This window comes from Pseudorasbora parva, chromosome 11, assembly GCF_024679245.1.
Source record: "Pseudorasbora parva isolate DD20220531a chromosome 11, ASM2467924v1, whole genome shotgun sequence".
Taxonomy (NCBI): domain Eukaryota; kingdom Metazoa; phylum Chordata; class Actinopteri; order Cypriniformes; family Gobionidae; genus Pseudorasbora; species Pseudorasbora parva.
The window spans coordinates 21,303,236-21,326,528 of NC_090182.1; positions in this window are offsets into that span (position 1 = coordinate 21,303,236).

Here is a 23,293-nt window from a genome sequence, read left to right on the forward strand (position 1 = left end):
AGTAAACGACACGATCGGGTGCTTCGTCATTCAAATGCGCTAACGGACTCTATTGTTGTTCTATGTATAACGTTACACTATTCTGACGTGCAAAACCGTTTTGCTTGCTACTGCTCAGGTTTAGTAGCATACAATAGTCCATAAACCGAATCATCTCCTCATAAACTGCAAGTAAACACAAACAAATTTTGACAGGCCACTAAATACAGTACATACCACAGAGACGGACGTCCTGCTGTTGCTGTTTCTCCTGTTCAATTTATATCAGCCTTCAACATTAACATCAACATTAAACTGAACTAAGTTTACTGGTTTTACAGTGCTGCACTTTTCTTTTCTTTTTAATCACAGAATCAAGCCACAATACTTGGCATCACACACAACAGAAATGCAATGTGCACATATTGATAAATTGCTCTGCAAATCCACTACCCAAAGTACTGAAGCAAGAAACTTCTCTCTCCTTCACATATGTAAATACGGAGGCAAATAAGCCAGTCCATTGGCTGCGTTCTCACTGTGTTCAATTCACTCCTCCCTGGAGCTATTTTCTGCATAGAACAAGAGGGACCCTCAATGCTGTAAAATGTAATTTCTTTACCAGTCTGCCTGCAGCGCGCACAGGAACACATTTCAATTTAGAAAGGCCTAAACAGCTTCATCAGTTACACAGTTATACAGGTAACTCAGAGCATGCAAGGGCATAATTTATGTAGCCAGAAAAACAATTCAAAATGAAAATGTATATCTTATCATGTCTGTCTGTCTGTCTGTCTGTCTGTCTATCTATCTATCTATCTATCTATCTATCTATCTATCTATCTATATAGACAATGTTGATTCTTAGACTCCACTAGACCCTTTAAGGTGTGCTGTTGTATGCTCGATTGGATTGAAAAACTGGGGAATTTGGAGGCCAATTCAGCACCTCAAACTCGTTGTTGTGGTCATCAAACCATTTGTGGCAGGGCATATTATCCTGCAGAAAAAGCCCACAGCCACCAGGGAATACCGTTTCCATGAAAGGGTGTACACGGTCTGCAACAATGCTTAGGTAGGTGGTATGTGTTAAAGTAACATCCACATGGATGGCAGGACCCAAGGTTTCCCAGCAAATCATTCCCCAAAGCATCACACTGCCTCCGACAGCTTGCCTTCTTTCCATAGTGAATCCTGGTGCTATGTGTTCCCCAGGCAAGCAATACACACGGCCATCCACGTGATATGTAATGTATGGGGTGGGGTGGGGGGGGGGGGGGTATCGATATGATCTATCGATCATATAACTGCTCCACACAGCTTTGGGGGTTGATAAAGGCCTTATGAAGTGAAGTAATTGTGTAAGAAAAATATCCATATTTAAAACTTTATAAAGTAAAATATCTAGCTTCAACTAAAATCACCTTCTGTATTTAACTTATGGAAAAAGTGTAGCGCCTCACGCAGTTCAAAATGCTTATGTTACGTCTGACGACATTGCACACCAACTTTATAAAGTTTAAAATATGGATGTTTCTTACACAAACACATCACTTTGCTTCAAAAGGCCTTTGTTAACCCCCAGAGCTGTGTGGAGCAGCTAAATCAACCCGATCACACATAAATGCGTGTAAATAGTACGAGTGTGCAATGTCGTGGAATGTATACGCCAAAACTCATTTTGGCGTGCATATGATACGCTGTTTTTCGCGTGCATATGATACGCACTTTATGGCGTATATATGACACGCTCTTGGGTAGGTTTAGGGTGGTGGGGCGTGTATATGACGCGCTTGGGTAGGTTTAGGGTAGTGGGGCGTATATATGACACGCGCTTGGGTAGGTTTAGGGTGGTGGGGTGGGGGGTTCGTATGTATAATACGCCATAAAATGCGTATCATATGCACGCAAAAAACAGCGTGCCATAGACACGCCAAAATGAGTATTACATTCCACGACATTGCACACTCGTACTATTTATACGCATTTTTGTGAGAATACCCAGGATCGATAGATGCACGTTTATGGACTTCAAAAAACGATTCAACAACAATTTACTGCCATTATAAAGCTTGAAAGAGCCAGGACATTTTTTAATATAACTCTGATTGTATTTGTCTGAAAGTCATATACACAAGTCATATACACCTAGGATGACTTAAGGGTGAGTAAATCATGGGCTAAATTTCCTTTTGGGTGAACTAACCTTTTAAGAAGGCTGATTTATAATTTTGAACTCTGAAATACTGTGTGACTGGACAAATATGATTCTATCCACCTTAAAGTTAACTTGCTGCCTAAATATCCAATATATATATACGCAGTAAAGAATATAAATAGACATCATGGAGGGGTCTGAAATTGTCATCGAGAGATATAAATCCAGAAATCACAATATATGATTATTTAACTATTTATTTGTATGGTCCAGCTGCAAAGAAGTATTTGAACACCAGAGAAAATCTATGTTAATTATTGGTACAGTAGCCGTTTTTTATTTATTTATTTACACAATTGCAGAGGTCAGACATTTCCTGTAGTTTTTTACCAAGTTTTCCACACTGCAGGAGGGATTTTGGCCCACTCCTCCAAACAGATCTTCTCTAGATCAGTCAGATTTCTGGCCTGTCGCTGAGAAACACGGAGTTTGAGCTCCCTCCAAAGATTCTCTATTGAGTTTAGGTCTGGAGACTGGCTTGGCCACGCCAGAACCTTGATATGCTTCTTACAGAGCCACTCCTTGGTTATCCTGGCTGTGTGTTTCGGGTCTTTGTCATGTTGGAAGACCCAGCCTCGACCCATCTTCAATGCTCTAACTGAGGGAAGGAGGTTGTTCCCCAAAATCTCGCAATACATGGCCCTGGTCATCCTCTCCTTAATACAGTGCAGTCGCCCTGTCCCATGTGCAGAAAAACACCCCCAAAGCATGATGCTACCACCCCCATGCTTCACAGTAGGGATGATATTTTTGGGATGGTACTCATCCTTCTTCTACCTCCAAACATGTTTAGTGGAAATATGACCAAAAAGTTATATTTTGGTCTCATCTGACCAAATGACTTTCTCCCATGACTCCTCTAGATCATCCAAATGGTCATTGGCAAACTTAAGACGGGCCTGGACATGAATGCTGGTTTAAGCAGTGGAACCTTCCGTGCCATGCATGATTTCAAACCATGACGTCTTAGTGTATTACCAACAGTAACCTTGGAAACGGTGGTCCCAGCTCTTTTCAGGTCATTAACCAGCTCCTTCCATGTCGTTCTGGGCTGATTTCTTACCTTTCTTAGTATCATTGAGACGCCACGAGGTAAGATCTTGCATGGAGCCCCAGTCCGAGGGTGATTGACAGTCATGTTTAGCTTTTTCCATTTTCTAATGATTGCTCCAACAGTGGGCCTTTTTTCACCAAGCTGCTTGGCAGTTTCCCCTTAGCCCTTTCCAGCCTTGTGGGGGCGTACAATTTTGTCTCTAGTGTCTTTGGAAAACTCTTTGGTCTTGGCCATGCTAGTAGTTGGATTCTTACTGATTGTATGGGGTGGACATTTGTCTTTATGCAGCTAATGACTTCAAACAGGTGCATCTAATTTAGGATAATAAATGGAGTGGAGATGGACATTTTAAAGGCAGACTAAGGCCCCGATCACACAGAACGCGTTTTTCAGGTTCGAAAACACGAGTGCGCTTTAATGTTTCTAGGCAACCCCCGAATCACCTGTACTATAAGTCAAATCAATGTAACGGGCAACACAACGGAAGGCCCGCCTCTTCATTCATTCGATTGGACAACAGAAAATAAGCGCGATGACGTTGCGCGCTTTTCTGCTCAGAGTTGACTTTTTTTCAACTTCATGTGCTCGGAGCGCTCCTTCAAAAATGCGAGGCGCCCAGGGCACATGAGCAGGGTGCATAACGCTCTCTGCCTACCGAAATCCATTCAAAAAAGTTGCCTATCGCTGCAAAAACGCGTTCTGTGTTATCGGGGCCTAACAGGTCTTTGAGGGTCAGAATTCTAGCTGATAGACAGGTATTCATATACTTATTTGCAGCTGTAACATACAAATGAATAGTTAAAAAATCATATATTGTGATTTCTGGATTTTTTTTTCAGATTATGTCTCTCACAGTGGACATGCACCTACGATGACAATTTCAGACCCCTCGATGATTTCTAAGTGGGAGAACTTGCAAAATAGCAGGGTGTTCAAATACTTATTTTCCTTACTATATATATATATATATATATATATATATATATATATATATATATATATATATATATATATATATATATATATATATATATATATATATATATATGTGCTAGTGCCTGTGAATATTAAACTGCAAAAAGCTATTTAATATATATATATATAAATTGTCATAATTGACAAAAAAATCATTCAAAAAGTACAATAAATATATCATAAAAGTGCTCAGTATATTGTACAGTAAATATTTCAAGACCTTTCAAATATGAAAAATAGACTAAAAATTCATGAGAAGTTCATGAGAGAAGCAGAGATGACATGAATTTGTGAAGAAATCACTCTTTTGAGTCAGATCTTTTTAAAGAATCAGCTAAAAAAAGATTTTTTTTTTTAGTTCTCAAGTGATAGTAGTCGATGATGCAGACACATGACAGTGAGTAAAATCTCTTTTTTTTTGGTTGGCCTATTCCTTTAATGTTCTTTACTGCAAACCGCCATATTTATTTGCCACATATGAAATGTCAATATGCCAAAAGTACAGGGAGCAGCTTATTTATTTAGCTCATGATTCATTCTTATACAGCATCAAGAGAATATGGCAGAAACATAATGATGATTTCATACAGTAGGCAAAAGTACATACCTCATCTTATCTTTCCAGCCCATATAATTTCCAAATAGTTGTATCAATAGTTTATTATTTATCATTCATCATGCATTGTGGAACACTGAGTGCCAGTATCTCTTCATATAAGATGCTAATGCAATAGTCATTAGGCAGGAGTCAATTTCCACCACGATGTACAAACCATGCCCTTTTTTCCAATTTTAAACTCAAGTCAATAAGTTCATAATGCTGTGAGATGTTGTGTCTTAATGTGGATGTAGAACATTTCCACTTGGATGAACACAATGCCCAGTGCAATGGCTTTCTCAGTCAATTGGTTCTCAGCACCGTAAAAAAGACCAAATCAATGTCCTCAGACTTGGGCTGAAGTGCATTTTTATCGGAGGTACAGACGAAGTGGTTGGTCTGTTTATTTTCAATTCTGAAGGCTAATTTCCCAGCATGCTTTTATAGCTGGATCAAGGCTTTACTACGGTAACAAGCGTGGTAAGAGTGATGTCGCTGCTAATCTGTTCATTCAACTATAGTCGCATCAATATGTTGCACATTTGCAGTAAGCTGCTCTCTTCCAGTCTCGCTCTCTTTCAAAGTTTGCAAAGAGGAACAAACTTTTGTTTGCATTGTAGAGGTATCTAAGCTAAGGAAAAAAAGCAGATAAAAAAGTATTTCATCAGCACAGATGTTTAAGTATTTATTAATGAGGTAAGTTATTGTCTGATAGTTGACTCCATGTCTCATTGCTCTCATTTTGGTTGCTTTCCTGTAAGCTGATTAGTAAAACAGTGTTGGTGAAAATGATGACTTGGGTTAATAGAATAATATGACAGGGCGTACCAGCCTGAGAAAACATTATGCAAATATTTACCTTTTCACTTCAGCAGAGCAAGACAGAGGAAATCTGCATCCCATTTACATCACAATGCCCGGAGTTCAGGAGCAACTGTTTCAAGCCAACAACACAAAGAGTAAAATTAATATTTATATAAAAAACAAAGCTGTTTTTGCTGTTAAGCCAATATTGCACGTTTTTTTCAAAGTCACACTGAAGTTATAGGTTCAGGACTCACTAATTGTTCATTCTTCAACCCAAATTACATTATTGATGTTTAGTATGTTTGTCTGATACATTTTATGCATTTTTTACATTTTATTAACTCTCGACAAATAGGTATCATGCCCAATCATTGAATTTCACTTTCTTAAATCTATTATTTATATAGATTTGTATGGTAATGGTAATTTTTTGATAGTCAAAATATATTAAGGGAGCCAAACAGGAAATTAATATATTTACATCGTGAATATATAAATGTAAATCTGAATGTATAGTTACAAATCTGAACATACTATATACAGTATGTAAATCCTGAATATATAGTTATAACTCTGAATGTATAAACGTAAATCTGAGAGTATATATAAAGTTATGTAAGTCACAATGTATAAATCCTGAATATATAAATGCATATATCATACCTAAGATACATATTTGTATGTACTGTATATAAAGCAAATAATTTATACTTTGCTAAATCACCAAGAAAGTATTTAAATAAATAAACAAATGTTCAATGACACAAGGTTTCTTCCTCATTTACTTATTTGCAAACCGTATTTATAGTGAGAAGTACCATACATGTAAACTGAATTGAAAACCTTTAGTGAAGGATTCCACAAAGTTAACACAGCCTATCTATCCTTTATTGACATGCACCACGAGTCTATTGCTGTAGCGTTCCTCCACTCACTGTCACTTTGAATCGAATTAGAATTCTTAAGGAATGTCAATTACTGACCTTAGCTTGGGGCCAAATAAAAATAAACATCATGCCGTTAAGAGGCAGAAAGGCTGAGGACGAGGTGCTTTTAGAGGCTTGTGCATTACCTCATGCCATACAAATGACTCAAATTTTTCTCACTCCCTTTTCCCTTCCTCTGTGTCCCAAAGGGGCTTTGGAAATGGGGATCTAAATCTTATGAGCCATTTGAGACTAGTTCAGTATGATTTTTTAGTGTTGTGTGTCAAAAGAAAAGAAAAAAAAACCCAGAAAAAAACCAACATGCTGTCCATTGGTCGCCAATCTGCTGAGGATTTATTGATATGGTAAGTCATTTGTTAAACCTCTAGTGGGGAGGCTTAATGAACTCTCTCAGCAGCCTGTCAACTGCATTTCTTAAGTACAAAGGAGCCATCAACACGAAAGATAATAAAACCATCTTTATCCATCTTTTATCAACGCTGAAAAATGAAAACGCAGAAATTAAAGGGGCTGAGGTGTAACTGATGATGTGACACTTCAAGCAATTTGAATACAAACATATAATGAGAAGGGGTTCTCAATCTACACAACACCTGCAATGTTCAATTTGCTTATCCAGACTTTTACCATCTCTTTCCTGTCAAGTTATGCCTCACTTTTCTTTGATGCAAACCTAAAATGATGATTTAGCTGATGCAAATGACTAGCTTGCCACAAAACAGTATTGGGTTTTGGATGCGAGGCATTTATTGTTTTTTTTGACCTCCTTTTTTGAAAGCTTTCAAGTCCCCGCAGGAAATTTCTACTTGTCTGTAGATCAAACAGAAAGGGCAAAAATGCTGGTGTTTACATGGCCTTTGTAATACGCAGCTTCAGGCCATGATGTACGTAATCAACCCTCCTCATTCACTTTGATCAGGGAGAGATCTGTGTTGCTCAGACATGGCAGCAGCGTTACATTGTAACACTCATTTTCTGCTGTGAGGTAGAGAATATGAGCACTGCCACTCGAGCAAAGAAAGAAGAAGTGCTGTGAAATGACAACAAAGACGTTCACAGTCTATGGCACATCCTGAGGTAGGAATCACATGACCAACACACAAACTTGAAGCATCTCCATAAAGTACATTCAACTTACTATACAGTATTATCAATAATACCTTTCCATCCCTCAGGAATATTCTTAAGCTATGTGAGGGATGATCAAGCTTTGAAGTGTAAAAATATGGAAGGAAAATATGTAAATTAATTTTGTCCTTTAGTCACAGCTATCCTACTAAACTCTTCACCCTAGTCCCTAGTAGCCAGACATTTGATTTGTGCATAAAATATGGGCATCACAGAAGCTTATTCTGGCTGTTTGCGTAGTTCATTTGTTGTGTTTTTACATACCTTTTTAGGTCAGGTTTATCTGAAATAGATGACATCAAAGAAGTCTTTACCTGGAGAAATCTATGTTAGCATTCCCATTAATTTCAAAGGCAGTTTCTTGGCTGAAAAGTAAATATGGATGTATGTGATTTTAGCTACTTTTCTTTTTAGAGTACAAGATGCATTAGATGGTCATATGGAAATAAAATAATAAAAAACATCATATGAATGGAAAGGAGACTCATTTTAATGAATATAGAAGCATATACAAATATGTTTACCAGTAGAATCAAAGGAAGTGCCGGTTCCTGACATTAGCATCTTGCTTCCACCATTTTGCAGTCTACATTTATAATTTCTCCTCACATGCAGTTATTAATATGAACAGGTTAAACTAGTGTTGACCTAGTCTATTTTCAAGTGAGAATGTCACTCATGTCACCCCTAATATGCTCACTGTGGTACATTCCACATAAAGGTGGACGTAAAGGTCATATATCACTGAAATGGGAGACTATGAAATATGACTATTGATTCCTGAGGGGTGACAGCAGTCTTGAAGGCCTTATTAATCCTCAGAGAGCATTCAGTCAAGCAGGGCTTTTGTAACCCTGAGAAATGGGTCGTCATTACCGCTCAATTACCCTGAAGAACAATTTAGCATGTAATTACTAAAAGGGTTCATTTAACGTTGATAATATACATTTTAGAACAAAGGCATGTGCTGGCTATTAAACAAATATATCAAATTGGAGATAATTAAATGATTAAAGAAATTAAAGGGTGTTTCCGCAAGGTAAAAGTATCTGTTAAACTATTAGTATCCCTTGATGCTTACACATGTATCAGAGTACTACATTAAACACACTTCGTTCAACACCCTTCTCATACTGTATGAGATGATTAAGCCACATTATGAGATATAAAGTCAGAACTGTAAGATATAAAGTCACATTGATAAATTGTTAAAGTCAAAATGCAATAAAGATTTAAAGTAAAAATTGTGAGATATCACAATTCTGAGATAAGTCAAAATTGTTAGAAATCTGTTGTTAGGAAAAAAGCCACTTAGTGAAATTTAAAGTACTTTAAATACATGACCATGTATTGTTCAGTGATATTTAAAGACACATTCAAAGATTAAAAAAAGAAAATGTTTAGCATCTCTTGGATGATTATCCTAAACTTTAAATGTAATGCAAATTTTAATGTTACAAAGGCTACACAGAAGTGGAACCACAACCAGGGACCACCTGACAGCGGCCTTTTCTAACCCAAATGAGATATGTGGCATTAGGGTCCATGTTAGATCACCCCAGAAAGGCAGAAGCCACCAGGCCCACCACACTACACCCCCCACCCCCCAGCAACAGATGTATTTAACTCTCTCAATGTTTGTGACAAAGAGAACGGATAAGACCTTGAGACTCACATTCCCTACAATGTTTCATCCTCACCCACATATACATGTATTCACACATAAGCTGCCGCTTATCTCACACAAGAGAGCTGCTACCTGTCTGAGCCTCCCGGGGCTCCGGCGTTGATTAATGACACAATCGACTCACTAATTAACACCTGCACTCAGAGTTTCTAAAATAAGCCAGAAGAAGAGCGGATGGCCAGGTTATCGATTTCCTCTCCCTCAGTGCAGCCGGCAACACCTCCGAAGTTGATTCCAGGCAAGACGGGGTGGATGTAATTATTGTACTCGTTTACAATCACAAGTCTGTTGTCGTTCTAATGTAGCATTCATCTCTGTGCTCTCTCTATTATGGTGCAATCGGTCAAGCAGAGCACATTGATAAACGATGTTATACCTGCTATAAGGCCATAAGCATGTCTTGGACATCAAGATTATTGTTAAATATGTTTTGTGTATTGCTTTGGTGCAATTTATCAAAAGTGACCCCTAGTGCCCCTTGTCCATGGAGTGAGAATGGGTTAAAAACAAAAACAAAAAAACACTCTCTAAACATTCATCTACAAAAGTTTGTGCAAAATCTTTTATCATTTGTAACCTCCAATAAACCAATTTGGCCATTTCTGTTATTGTGGACTTGTCCCCCTCAGTGTCTATGGTGGTTACGGCACTGTGTTAAAAGTTTAGTTTACTATTATAAGTTAAAAAAGTTCATTATTTAGCTTATTTAAAGGAGGAAAAAAAGGTCGATAAAAGTGACAAAAGTGTGGGAAGTGGAAGAATTCAGAATTCAGGGGGTCAGAATTGCAAGATGTAAAATTTGAATTCATAGGAGAATTTAGTAAAAATTGCCAGATATACACTTAGAATTCTGAAAAAAAATATTACTATGTAAATTCACGTTTGGGTGGCTGTAGTGAAGCACATTTGGCTGTAGTGAAGCACGATTGAGATTCATGGAAATAGTCTTTAATATTTTGAACGAATAGCGGGCACATGTATAATCCTGGACCTGGCCTGTAGACCCGTTCGCAATTTGGTGTTGGGGGAATTTCTCATTTTAACTGAGTTAGTGGGTCCCTAGACATGAAAAATCACAGAGGTGCTCGTCCGCCATAGAGCCACGAATGACGTAGTGGTCAATTCAAATATGGCCGCCATCGGATGATGATGAAAATCCAACATATTTGTTTCTGAATGTTTATACACATGTAATACCTCTATTTTGACTAATTATGGTATGTGGAATTCATTTCTGCTATTGATATGACCATATTGGGTGATTTTGACCTTAAAGGGGGGGTGAAACACTCAGTTTCAGTCAATCTCATGTCAGTCTTGAGTACCTATAGAGTAGTATTGCATCCTTCATATCTCCGAAAAGTCTTTAGTTTTATTATTATATTAAAAGAAATATGGGCTGTACCGAGTCTTTCTGGAAAAAAACAAGCGCCTGGAGGCGTATCGTGTGGGCGGAGCTAAAGAATGACGAGTGCGGACAAAGCGGTGATGTCCTCAAGTGTGGAGAAGCCAATAGCTATCGATCTCAGCTAATAGATATGATCCAGAATCAGATTCGGAGGCTGAAATAAATTGAACAGGAGAAACATTAACAGCAGGATATGTGTGTGTTCCCTCGCAGTTTGATTCGGTTTATGGACTATTGTAAGGGGCTAAACCTTAGCAGTAGCAAGCAAAACGGTTTTGCACATCATACTAGTGTAACGTTATACATAGAACAGCAATGAAGTCCATTAGCACATTTGAATGACGAAGCACGCGATCGTGTCGTTTACTGATGTTTACTCACGCGACGATAGCCAACAGCACAGACATTTGAAGCAGTTTTACTCACTGCCTGCTTCCAAAGCAGGACCGAACCTTTATCGCTGGGACCGCTCCGTCAAAAACACACTTCTTTGGTATGATTTGGTGAAGTCCTGTGACAGCAGTGACTGTAGAGATCCACTTTGCGACGCAGTGTTTGGAGTGTTTATGGGCGTGCATTTCCTCTCTCGCTCTAGTCATGCACGCGCGCGCTCACCCTACCGGGAGAAGAGCCCGTACGGCCCATACAAGGACCTTCTGCTCTGTCGATGTCAAGCTGAGCCATACTCGAAAAAAACTCTCTGAAACTTGTGAGAAACCGGAAGGAGTATTTTTAACACAGAAATACTCCATCAAACGTCCAACATTAGTTTTGAAACTTTGTCTATGTTTAGGATGGGAATCCAAGTCTTTAACAGTGTAAAAAGCTCAGTATGCATGAAACAGCATTCCCCCCCCCCCCCCCCCCCCCTTAAAATGGCATGGTCATAGTCATTTTCCTATTCTGAAGAATCTCAAAAGACATGTACATGCGAACTAACTAAATTTATAGTCTGCCCTTATACTGTGTATTGTGTATACAATACTAGACAGAGTTCACAAAAAATAAGAGGACAAGATTTAACTTTTCTTGTATTTTACCAGGAGTATCAAAAGATACTTCTCACTTCATCTCACTATTGAGCATCACACCAATTGATCAACAGTGAGCATGCTATCATCTTGATGCGTCATTGTCAAAGACAGTGATTAAAGGACATATTCTGACTGGAGATGACTGTATGAGCAACGTGGGGACTAAACATGCTGCTATGGCTTCTGACCCAGTGCAATACTTAGCCAACTTTGAAGAGGCAGACACCTTGACAGAGCAAGATGCAGCTAAGACATTTGATGATTTCAGGATAGAAATCTACACTAGTGGAAGTTCTGGAATTGATGCTCTCCCTTCCACAAGTAGTGGGATCAGAGGCCACATCCAACGAGGGGCTTTTCTGGTTCATACGACATGCCACTTGCTTGCAACTTTGGCACACCCCTGCCATCAAAATGTCTGAAGCCCATACCACCAAGTCTGCTCACATTGTAAGTGTGCAGGCAAGTGTGACAATCGCCGATGTGGCTGTTGTGCTGCTGAAGTTTCATGCACCATATTCTGCCATGGAAAAATCATCCTGTAAAAACCCATCCCACTAACATGCATGAACACATACAGTACACTTTGAGAGAAATCAGACTATATGGTGCACTTTTAGTTAATTTGATATGATGTCATTTGTATCAGTTTTATTGCTTCTTTAGCTTAGAAATCTAGACACACCCTAGTGGTAGCAAAGCTAATTTGCAGCCAGGGTAGTCTAGCAACTCTTCGTTGAATTGTGAGCTGTAAAAAACTAACTCTGGTCAGGCCAATCACATTGTGCAGAGTCGGTGGGCGGGCTTAATATAATGACAGCAGAGTTGCGGAGGTTCCGCGTGCTACTTGTAAACAAAGAAGCTGTCAAACAGCGGTCTTTCAAATTGGCTTTGGCCGCGACTCTGGAAGACTCAGAGTTAAGCTTCTCTTTGAGAAAAGAACGGTACTGAAATCATTCTTAAGAAAGGAAGATGTGTTCGGAGTTTTGCCGACCGGATACAGCGAAAGTTTAATCTATCAACTAGTTCCACTTCACCTTCTTCGTTGCTCTGGTTGGTTGTAGCTCTATCCTATTGCGTGCAGAGTGAATTTGAAAGACAACCGTTTATCCCGCCTCTCAGATTGAGCACTGCCAATGGGAAGTTCCCAGGCCCAACATCTTGTCAGGCTATTGCTACATAGTTTTATTTGCACCCAATTGTTTTATTTTATATCATTGTACAAACACCCAATTAAACTAAAACTTCAAAGGGGATGTTTATAATTGTTACATTTCGTCTCTTCATGTCTTGTTATAATTAAAACAAATCATTGAGGGAAACAATAATAAGTGACTATAAAGAAAAAATATTTTTTTATAAAAAAAATATGTTGACCTTGATATTTCAATGACAAGATGATCCTTAATGTTAAAAAAATATTAGCAATGAATGTTAAATGTCAGATTTAGTAGAATTAAACTTATTGCATCTGGCTTTTATTCCTAATAATGGCCAAGTTATGGCCAAAGTCTTCTGAATAGGAAAATTACCTTGACCATGCCTGATAAAGGTCAAAATTCACCCATTATGGTCATAACAATATCAGAAATTAATTCCACATACAATAGTAAGTCTAAATGGAGGTATTACAACTGTATAAACATTCAGAAACATAGAAGTTGGATTTTCATCATCATCCGATGGCGGCCATATTTGATTTGACCACTACGTCATTCGTGGCTCTATGGCGGACGAGCACCTCTGTGATTTTTCATGTCTAGGGACCCACTAACTCAGTTCAAATGAGAAATTCCCCCAACACCAAATTGCGAACGGGTCTACAGGACAGGTACTGGATTAGTAGGAAAACTCAGGAGAAAGATTGGACTCAAGAAAATCATCTGAGGAAACTAAGGGCTTGGGGGGGGGGGGGGGGGGGGTCTCACAAGTTTCGGAGAGTTTTTTTCGAGTATGGGTCGACTTGACGTTAATAAGAGTGGAAGGTCCTTGTATGGGACGGGCTCTTCTCCCGGTAGGGTGCGCGCGCTATAGCGAGAGAGGAAATGCACGCCCATAAACACTGCTCTCAAGCTGCAGATCCAGTCGTCCGTGAACACTTATGCCGGTTATAGTCCACGCCGCGCTCCACTTCATTCCTCCACTTTAAAATTAAGCGACTTCAACGCTTCAGCACAGCATTCCGGGAAGGCAGCACTGCATTTGAACCGATTTGAACGCAGAAATGATGGGAAGCTTCACAACATTGCTTCAGTCGCATCGCAAAGTGGATCTCCACACTCCAAGAAGTGTGTTTTTGACTGAGCGGTCCCAGCGATAAAGGTTCGGTCCTGCTTTGGAAGCAGCCGGTGAGTAAAAGTGCTTCAAATGTCTGTGCTGTTGCTTATCGAGTAAACATCAGTAAACCACACGATCGCGTGCTTCGTCATTCAAATGCGCTAACGGACTCCATTGCTGTTCTATGTATAACGTTACACTAGTCTGACGTGCAAAACCGTTTTGCTTGCTACTGCTCAGGTTTAGTCGCATACAATAGTCCATAAACCGAATCATGTCCTCATAAACTGCGAGTAAAGACACACAAATGTTGACAGGCCACTAAATACAGTACATACCACAAAGACAGATGTCCTGCTGTTGTTGCTGTTTCTATTTCAGCCTCCGAATTAGATTCTGGATCATATCTATTAGCTGAGATCGATAGCAAGGGTTTCTCCACGCTTGAGGACGTCACCGCTTTGTGCATTCGTCATTCTTTAGCTCCGCCCACAAGATACGCCTCCAGGCGCCCATATTTCTTTTATAAATATAATAAAACGAAAGACTTTTCGGAGATATTAAGGATGTAATACTACTACTCTATAGGTACTCAAGATTGACATGAGATTGACTGAAACCGAGTGTTTCACCACCCCTTTAAATACATGGCGTAATCAAGGCAAAACAGCACAGGTGTAGAGCTAAATAACCAAGGAAACTAATTTGGGAACAGAACCCAGGCAAAGCACAAGGAACAGAATAAAAATACAATGAAATTAAACAGATAAAGAACTTCACGTTACATAAACTTGCAATTAAAAGTTTATAACTTGCAATTGCATATACTGTAGACTAACAAATGTGAGATTAGATTTTTTTAACACTTGACACTTTTTTAAAAATTAACAAGCATCCATACCATTTGATCATTGTTTGATAAATTACAGTACAGCCATGATCAGGTACAGAAACAAACCCCTCTTTTAATCAGAATTCTTGCTTTCTATTTGCTTGTGAATAAGAGGCTTTTGCACTGAAATACTGATGTCAATATTAGCACAACTGTATATAATTTCCCCTCAGCCTTTTATTTTTTTTTTTCAACAGAGGTAAACCATCATTAATGTTTTGGTTGACATAATTGTGAGATTGTTGAATGGAAAATGTGTGTTTAAACAGCAGAAGGCCGTTGTTTAGAGATCCATTAGCAATGAGCTAAAGGCAGAGCAGACTTATTCATCATACTGTCACAGGTATAGATCATGGGGTCAGAGTTCCTCCTCTCTCTTCTAAACCTCATCACCTCAACTCCCTGGGGAGAGAATCTCCTCCATTCTTTTGTAATGAGATTGAGAACGAGGGCCGAGGGACACAGTCTCCAGTAATCCTGCATCATATGTTCACTATGCTCTGGAGCAAGGATATAAATGCTTTTCTAGTCATAGAGTAAAAAGGTGGGCAGATTTTAGGAAATCCAGTTGAAAAATCATCCAATTAAGGATATGCAAAGTTCAGGAAAAAATTCAAAAAACAAAGTACACTCTATATTAGTAATCAATTCAAGCCTGCTAAAATGAAAGCATAGATACACATATATTGCCAAAAGTTTAGGGACACCTGCCTGTACATGCACATGAACTTTAATGACATCCCATTCTTAATCTGTATGGTTTAATATGGAGTTGGAACACCCTTTGAAGCTATAATAGTTTCAACACTTCTGGGAAGGCTTTCCACAAGGTTTAGGAGTGCGTTTATGGGAATATTTGACCATTCTTCTAAAAGTGCATTTGTGATGTCAGGCACTGATTTTGAACGAGAAGGCCTGGCTCGCAGTCTCCGCTCTAATTCATTCCAAAGGTGTTTAATTGAGTTGAGGTCAGGACTCTGTGCAGGCCAATTAAATTCCTCCACACCAAACCTGCTCATCCATATCTTTATGGACCATGCTTTGTACACTGGTCATGCAAATTAGCCAAGCCAAGCCCAACCCCTGAAAAACAACCCCACAGCATAATCCCCCCTCCACCAAACTTTACAATTCACAATATAGTCAGACAAGTACCTTTCTCCTGGCAACCACCAAACCCAGACTCATCCATCGGATTTCTAGACGGAGAAGCATGATTCGTCACTCCAGAGAACATGTCTCCACTACTCTAGAGTCTAGTGGTGGCATGTTTACGCAACTGCATCTGACACTTTTCATTGCACTTGGTGATGCAAGGCTTGGATGCAGCTGCTCAGCCACGGAAGCCCATTCCATGAAGCTCTCTATACACACTGTTCATGTAATCTAAAGGCCACAGGAAATTTGGAGGTCTGTAGCTATCGACTCTGCAGGAAGTTGGTGACCCACTCTGTGATTTTACACCTACCTCTTTGTGGTCGAATTGATGTTATTCCCAATGGCTTTACCACTAACAATTGACTGTGGAATATTAAGTAGTGAGGAAATTTCACAAATGGACTTATTACACAGGTGGCAGCTGATCACGGTACCATGCTTGCATTCACTGAGCTCCTGAGAGTGACCCATTCTTTCACAAATGTTTGTAGAAGCAGTCTGCGTGCCTAAGTGCTTGATGTTATACAGCTGTGGCCATGGAAGTGATGTAAAGATAGAAATAGGCCAAATGTGGAACCTACTCTACAATGTTAGCGGCATTGCCCACAAAACAAATCTGTCACAGTATAAGTTTGTGAAAATGTGCTTCCATCCTTATAGATTAAGTTACAAGCCCTCATTCAAGCAACTCAAAGTCAAACCAATGACTTTGCATTGCAACAAATGTCATTTTCTTTATTTCTGTTTTTGTCACGTTTTCCAGTTAAAATATGTAAACCTCCTTAAACAAGTTTGCATAGCAAAATTGCACAAGATTTGTTTTAAAAGAATATATCTTAAATTATGTTCATTTTTCTTACCCTGTTCCAAATTAGTTTTAAGTATAAACTTTACAAAAAATATGCAGTTTTTTTTTTTTTTTTTTTTTTTTTAAGGTAATGGTCTAAGCACCTAATAAGAAAAACAAACTTTCTCTGAAAAGATTATTTGAAAGTCTTGTTATCAAAAACGAAAATTTTCTCCTTACGGGGTATTTCAGCGCTGGGAAGATGAATGTATATTTAAACTGGGTCATTTATGTAGCAGAAATGTAAAATTATTTTAGGAGTTGATGCCTTCTAGACTGAGAAAAGCCAACATTTATTTTTGGTTCATATGGATGAAAGACAACAACTCCCAGAATGCTCTTGCTTCGCTGCCCTAGGAGGGCACTCCCACCGGTTACATCACTTGCCCACCGCGACACCACCCTACCATTGTCTTGATTTTCATAGTAATACAATTATTTAGGTCAGTTAGAGAACAGACAATACAAATAAAAAGTGAACATGTCTGCTCAATACAGAATGAGCCGAACGAGATTCACACACCAGCAGCAGGACAGGAGTCAGATTTCATTCATCATGAGAGCAAGGAGCTGACAGACAAGATGATCGCAGAAGATTTGGTTTCAAAGTGAATGCAAAAGCACCTATTTAAGTGAGTTTGTCATTGTACAATTTTGTTGTTGTTTTTTTTTAATTAAGAATAATAGGCTAATGAACCCACAATTCAAGTAACCCACACCCGAATTGGCGCTAATTCAAAACCAAAAGTAAAACACGACCGTCCGGCATTCATTCAATACCTCACAGTCATTTACGGTGTGCGTCCAGTCTGGCATGTTTTCAGTTTATGCCTAAGGAAGAATTCATTGAAAACACTCACGTTGCTCTGACCGCTTCGTTACAAATACCCGAGGCGTGGCCGTGAGTGAGATCCCACCTTTACGGGCGGATTGAAAACATGCAGAACTAACTCCTACTACTGACTGTAGTCTTTAGCCTTTGGGCAAAAAAGCCTCAGTTGACACAAAATGACGTTATTTGCGTCATCGAAGGCTTTTTTTCAAATATAAATATCCCGTCTCACAGGGATATGGGGGGTGGGGGGTTCTAAATCACTGAAGTAACCCTTTAAAGGGATAGTTAACCTCAAAAAGGAAAATGTTGTCATTATTTACTTACCCCCACATCATTCCAAACAGAGTTTCTTTCTTCTGTGAAAAACAACAAGATAATTATAAAACTGTAATTTGAATCTGCTGATTCAAGCCTAATGATTCTTAATGATTCGTTCATAAATTGGAACGATCAACTCAGTGGTCACATTAGTTAACAGGTCTGGGAAAGATTATCAAAACAACTTAAATTTTGGTCTGTTTATCATACCAAGTTATTGTCAGAAAAAACAAAACAGACTCAGTGAGTAACAATAAACTCACTGAAAAGTGAGCTAAAATAACTAGGGATTGAGATTGATCGCATGATTGTCATGAGTGTGTACATTAATAAGAGAAAAAAGGTGCACTATGCAACTTTCGGTCCATTGGAGGGTGCCTATTCAAAACAAATGCGTAGTTTGATGACGCAAAGTTTGAGCGCAGTATCTTGGGACATGTGGTCTTGACCTCACAGCCGGTGGAAAATAGGATTCAGGCAGAAATCACGTTCATGGATGCGGTTATTAACGTTACTGTAGTGTAAATTAGAGCAGGACCGAGTGTTGTGGAGCTGAGAATGGACGCTGGAGCGATTGTTATACAAGCCTACGCCTCGCGAACACCAGGACTTTTATTATGACGGGACGGGACACAGTCGCCGGGCATCTGCAGTATTTCCGCTCTTCCGGTTATGATTATGAGGTAACGCAGCTCTGTTTATCATATTAGATACATTTAAGTGTGTTGAAAATGATGTTATGACTTTACTCTGTGCGTTCACTTGTTCACACTGCTAAGAGTAAAGCACTTCTGCCAAATAAAACACAAAACCGAGGCTAACGCAGATATGATGCGATTCACAGGCGACTCGCTCAAACACTATGCTGAAACGTTCCGGTCCTTTGTTAAAATAGCAATTTTCTCACAATTTACAAATAGTTGGAAACATTTGGGATATTGTACGTACTCAACTGAAAAAAACATATAACACTGGCCTAGTGGTTTTTTGGATATTTTACTGCAAAAATACTACATAATGCACATTTAAAGGATTTTAGCAAATGCTTGCAATATAACAAAGAGTGTAAAATTTAAGGGGGTCTGAATACTTTCTGTACCGACTGTATATTGTAGGCAGACAACCATGAAGACGGTAAGGATGATGATGATGAAGCAATGGAGGTACGTTGCACCAGCATAATGCTGAGTACTGACCTAATGAGATGTTTCCTCTTTCAGGGAGTTGGAGAATGGTTGGATTGGAGACCAGGAGAAGAACACTGAGGTATCTAAGGAATATCCACAACTTGGTGAACTGTAGTGCAGAGGGGAGTAAATTATGACAGAATTTTAATTGTTATTTCAATTGTTAAATATGTTTAAATTTTGTACTGCCAAAAAACAAGCTTACATTTGATTAAGTCTCCCTTTTTTATTCCTTTCTGGGCTGTAATCTCTGGGCTCCTGTTCCTAAAAAGGAATTGAGTTACACTGTTTTGATGGCATGACATCATGAACTTACGTATGGAAACATCCCCCTGGACTTGCAAAGAAATCCGTGGTTTAAGAAAAAAGAAGAAAAAAATGCTGCACTGCATATAGTTGCAACTTGCCTTTCCATTCATCTAGAGATGGTGCGCAGCATTCTAAGCAAGAAGTCATAGAATATTTATCAACAGATCTAAAATTGACCCCCTCTAGATTTGGTTTACTCAAAAATGTGATTCACTCCACAGAATATTAAACACATGGAATAGTATTTCACTTGCAGCAGAACACAATCCCAGCACCCAGAGAGAGTGAAGACAGTGATGTCTGCACTAATTCACACTATATTAATCACGTGCTGCGTCCTGGTATATTTGACACCTCCCAAGAATATGTGAAGGTGACTTATTGAAAGTCACAACGACAAATCGGTCTGACAGCATGGGTTCCCTCTGTGTAAGGTTAGACCTTGATAAAAATATACATACAGGTCCTTCTAAAAAAATTAGCATATTGTGATAAAAGTTCATTATTTTCCATAATGTAATGATACAAATTAAACTTTCATATATTTTAGATTCATTGCACATCAACTGAAATATTTCAGGTCTTTTATTGTTTTAATACTGATGATTTTGGCATACAGCTCATGAAAACCCAAAATTCCTATCTCAAAAATTGTGCATATTTCATCCGACCAATAAAAGAAAAGTGTTTTTAATACAAAAAAAGTCAACCTTCAAATAATTATGTTCAGTTTTGCACTAAATACCTAGTCGGGAATCCTTTTGCAGAAATGACTGCTTCAATGCGGCGTGGCATGGAGGCGATCAGCCTGTGGCACTGCTGAGGTGTCAACTTTCTCAACTTTCCAGTGGTTTTGGCACTGTGAGCAGGTGCCTGGTCGTGCTGAAAAACAAAATCTTCATCTCCATAAAGCTTTTTAGCAGATGGAAGCATGAAGTGCTCCAAAATCTCCTGATAGCTAGCTGCATTGACCCTGCCCTTGATAAAACACAGTGGACCAACACCAGCAGCTGACATGGCACCCCAGACCATCACTGACTGTGGGTACTTGACATTGGACTTCAGGCATTTTGGCATTTCCTTCTCCCCAGTCTTCCTCCAGACTCTGGCACCTTGATTTCCGAATGACATGCAAAATTTGCTTTCATCCGAAAAAAGTACTTTGGACCACTGAGCAACAGTCCAGTGTTGCTTCCCCTTAGCCCAGGTCAGGCGCTTCTGCCGCTGTTTCTGATTCAAAAGTGTCTTCACCTGGGGAATGCGGCACCTGTAGCCCATTTACTGCACACGCCTGTGCACAGTAGCTCTGGATGTTTCTACTCCAGACTCAGTCCACTGCTTCCGCAGGTCCCCCAAGGTCTGGAATCGGTCCTTCTCCACAATCTTCCTCAGGGTCCGGTCACCTGTTCTCCATGTGCAGTGTTTTTTTGCCACACTTTTTCCTTCCCACAGACTTCCCACTGAGGTGCCTTGATACAGCACTCTGGGAACAGCCTATTCGTTCAAAAATTTCTTTCTGTGTCTTACCCTCTCGCTTGAGGGTGTCAATGATGTCCTTCTGGACAGCAGTCAGGTCGGCAGTCTTACCTATGATTGCGGTTTTGAGTAATGAACCAGGCTGGGAGTTTTTAAAAGCCTCAGGAATCTTTTGCAGGTGTTTAGGGTTAATTAGTTGATTCAGATGATTAGGTTAATAGTTCGTTTAGAGAACCTTTTCATGATATGCTAATTTTTTGAGACTGGAATTTTGGGTTTTCATGAGCTGTATGCCAAAATCATCAGTAGTAAAACAATAAAAGACCTGAAATATTTCAGTTGGTGTGCTATGAATCTAAAATATATGAAAGTTTAATTTTTATCATTACATTATGGAAAATAATGAACCACAATATGCCAATTGTTTGAGAAGGACCTGTATATCTTTATTTAACTGGATCTGAGATTAAACTATGGCATACACCTATTGAGATTACAGCAGGTTACTTTTTTCTCAAAACCTCACAAGAGGTGGAGTAGAAGAATCAAAGTGAGAATAAAACAGGCAGTTGGAACTTTCTGCGTTATGCTATCTCCCATGGGTATTAGCGCTGTGCTAATTAAAGGGACATGTTTTCAAACCATTCAAGATGAGCCTCATGGGAAATCAAGAGCTCTAACTTAGACTGAGCAAATACTGGAGAAATATGATGTTTACATGCCTGCAGTGATGTGTAGAATGCAGCAATTATAGGGGACTAGCAAATCAAAAGCTATGATGAGGGATGCATAATATATTTGCAACAGAATTGTTTGTTTTAATTCATCATTATTGGTCAATATTAGGGTATGCAATTGTGCATGCTAAGTTCCACCTATTTTTACAATTTAATTACCTTTGCCTTCATCTAAAACAAAATGTATTCATGTTCACTTGGATAAACTGCTGTATACTGATTATTTCTCTTTATGTTTATTTAAGCATTTCTGTCACAGTGATCATATCTGTCTGCTTCACTCCAGAGGAATGCTGGGCCTGCATACAGTGATGGATACATTTCATCTTATTTCCTGTCTACCATCTCAGCTCCAGGGATAATAAACCAAAATAGCAAAATGATTTTCTCCAAAAAAGGGCTTGTAATAAATTGGCTACATAAACTGATACATAACTCATTGTTTTCACTGCATGTCTGGCAAAGACAAGACATACATTTTTCTGTTAGGCAGAAAAATCAATGTTTGCCCTTCACAATATGACAAAAATCTAACAAGTAATAAAACAGCGATAAAAACAGCAATAAAACAGATCTAGAACTATCTATCTATCTATCTATCTATCTATCTATCTATCTATCTATCTATCTATCTATCTATCTATCTATCTATCTATCTATCTATCTATCTATCTATCTATCTATCCATCCATCCATCCATCCATCCATCCATCCATCCATCCATCCATCCATCCATCCATCCATCCATCCATCCATCCATCCATCCATCCATCCATCCATCCATCCATCCATCCATCCATCCAGGGCAGGTGTTTGTCTTTGGGTTCAATCTGCTAGTGAGGAGACCACTGAAAAACAAACAGATCACCAGCTTTGCCTATATACAGAATCGAAATAGCCCTATTGATGGGAAGGCAGAAGTGGTGCCAAATAAGTGGAACCTTTTGTTATAATTTCCTCAGTATACTGATTATTGATGATATTAATTTACATACAATTCCAGAACCTTTTTTCTTTTCCCCCCAATAGCACTGATTTAGTAGGACAAAAGAACAAAACATGACAACAGCGTAACATCATCCATCAAACAATGGGAAGACAAAAATGGAAATTGAAAGGGCCTGCAGGGTGAAGGTAAAAATACACCCCAAAAACTGTGCTGCCTGAAGTTATTGAAAATGTGTGCATGTCTGCACATTTCAGATGGTTATCAACACATTCAATAGCCTGTACTGTGCACATTGCATGCTATGCATTATTAGGAACTACATGTATTTTGCTATTGAAATTATTGTATCATATCTTTTTATATTAATGTATTTAAAAATGCATAAAAAATATTTTATATATAAAATAATTTATAAATTTTATTATATTTTAATTTTAGCCAGTAACCAAAATGGTATCACATCCTGACCATCC